This window comes from Elaeis guineensis, chromosome 8 (assembly GCF_000442705.2).
Source record: "Elaeis guineensis isolate ETL-2024a chromosome 8, EG11, whole genome shotgun sequence".
Classification (NCBI taxonomy): Eukaryota; Viridiplantae; Streptophyta; class Magnoliopsida; order Arecales; family Arecaceae; genus Elaeis; species Elaeis guineensis.
Genome location: NC_026000.2, coordinates 101,958,265 through 101,960,619, shown reverse-complemented (window position 1 = coordinate 101,960,619; position 2,355 = coordinate 101,958,265). Strand labels below are relative to the sequence as shown.

Genomic DNA, 2,355 nt, shown 5'->3' with positions numbered 1-2,355 from the left:
AGGCGGTCTTGGAAGTTAGGAGCTGTCTAGATCTAAGTTAACCTTAGGATAGAGAATCTATGCTTGTTTAAGTTGATTGTAATTAACATCTAAATATTAACTAATTTCTCCCTTTTCATAGATTTAAAATTCTTAGGTTCTTCTCTTTAGATTTTCTTCACTCTTTTCTCACTTTATTATAAATATATATATATATATTATAAAAACTAAATTTTTTTGTGTTTGCTCTAGAGTATAATTGTAAGGTGTATGCTTGACCGTAGATCATTACGACCAGAAATCTAACCTTTTGATCCAGAAATAGAAAGAACCTTTAGAGCCAACAAACATAAAAATATGGACCGAAATTAGGAGAATGATCCACCCAGGCAATTGAAGGAGTACTTTACTCCTTCCACATATACCTACTCTCCTTGTATTCAAGTGCCCCCTGTGGAGGCCACTCAATATGAAATTAAGTCCAGTATAATCCAAATGTTACCTTCATTTTATGGACTTAGTAATGAGGACCCTTATAAACATCTTGAAGAATTTCTTGAGATATGCTCAACTGTCAAAATTCATAACTTCTTCGATGATGCTTTTAGTTTAAAATTATTCCCTTTCTCACTTAAGGACAAAGCCAAATACTGGCTACATACTTTGGATTCCATGACTATATCAACCTGGGACCAGCTGCAAGGAGAGTTTCTCAAGAAATATTTTTCCATAGGAAAAACTAATCAAATAAGGAAAGCCATAACTAGTTTTTTCCAATTAGATAGAAATATTTCATGAAACATGGGAGAGATTAAAGGACCTTATTAGAAAATATCCCCACCATGCTGTACCCAAGTGGCAGTTAATCCAATATTTTTATGATGGGCTATCTGAAAGACATCGATAAATGGTCGATGCATCATGCGGTGGGACATTCATGCTAAAAAGTGAGGGTGAGGCATGGCAACTGTTTGAAATTTTAAGTGAAAATTCATTACATCATATATTTGCCTCTATTAGAGATAAACCCATATTAAACCCAAAGAGAGATGGAATATATGAAGTAGAAAATGCCATAGATATCCATCATAAGGTAGATGAATTGTCCCAAAAGTTAAATCGATTATTAAGTATAGGACAGTCACCTTCTCCATCCCGTCAGATACAAGATATATGTGCATTGTGTTCGAGCCCCACTCATTGTGTGAATGATTATCCGGTTGCACCACAGTTTTCTAAACATGTACAAGAACAAGTCCATCAAGCCCAAACTACTCATAGACTAGGGAACAAGCCCTATTCTAGTACGTATAATCCGGGATGGAGAAACCATCCGAATTTCTCATGAAAATCACAACCAGTGGTTCCTCCGGTGCAACAAAGATTAGGTTACCCGGATGTAACTTTTAGGCATCCATCCCAGCCACAATACCAAAACCCTCCTCAACCCACTCTGAGTACTCATAGCTCGACTTTCGAAGAAAAGGTACTGCAAGCACTTAAAGGACTAAAAATGAATACCCAACTCTTTCACTCCCATACGCATTAAATAGCAAAGCTAGAGACCCAGATAGGTCAGCTAGCAATAGTTTTCAGTAGGAGGGAAGAAGGCAAATTACCTAGTCAGCCTATTAATGACCCAAAAGGTTAGTACATGGCTGAAAGCTCCATTGGTCTTGAAACTTTTTTCGAACATGCCAAATCGATCACGACCCTTAGAAGCGGAAAAATCTTAAATCAACCTGAAGCAATCCAACAGTAAGAGCAACCAATTCCAGCTACAACAGAAAAGAAGAAATCTGAAGAGAGGAAAGAACCTGTTAACCCAGCATTTGCACCTAAAGCTCCATTTCCCAGTGCTTTAGAATCCTCTCTGCCTCTTGATAAGAAGGGTATAAAAATGAATGAAATGTTGGAACTGTTTAAACAGGTCCAGATAAACTTACCTCTTCTCGATGCCATTAAGCAAGTTCCGACCTATGCCAAATTTCTAAAGGACCTGTGTACACAGAAACAAAAATCAAAGGCACAAATATCAAGAAATATCCATTTAACTGAGCAGGCCAGATCAGTTTTCCAGCAAATTGCCCCACCCAAACTGAAAGATCCAGGTACCCCAATTATTTCTTGTGTCATAGGGAACCTCACGATTAAGAAGTCATTATTAGATTTGGGTGCAAGTGTCAACCTTCTCCCGAGCTCTGTATATGACCTATTTGGATTTGGAGAGTTAAAACCCACGGCAGTGACCTTACAACTAGCAGACCGATCCTTTAAGGTACTCCGTGGAATGCTGGAAGACGTATTGGTGAAAGTAGATGAATTTTACTTTCCTGTTGACTATCTTGTGCTGGATATGGAATCTGGCAGCAACCC

At 37.9% G+C, this 2,355-nt stretch overlaps 1 non-coding gene across 1 annotated transcript; it reads right to left on the bottom strand.

Moving 5' to 3' along the window:
• Nucleotides 1-723: 723 nt before the first annotated feature.
• LOC140851326 (small nucleolar RNA R71) lies at nt 724-827 on the bottom strand. Its single transcript, XR_012134077.1, has one exon. It is a non-coding gene; the product is annotated as a small nucleolar RNA R71 (small nucleolar RNA).
• Between the last annotated feature and the right edge of the window lie 1,528 nt (nt 828-2,355).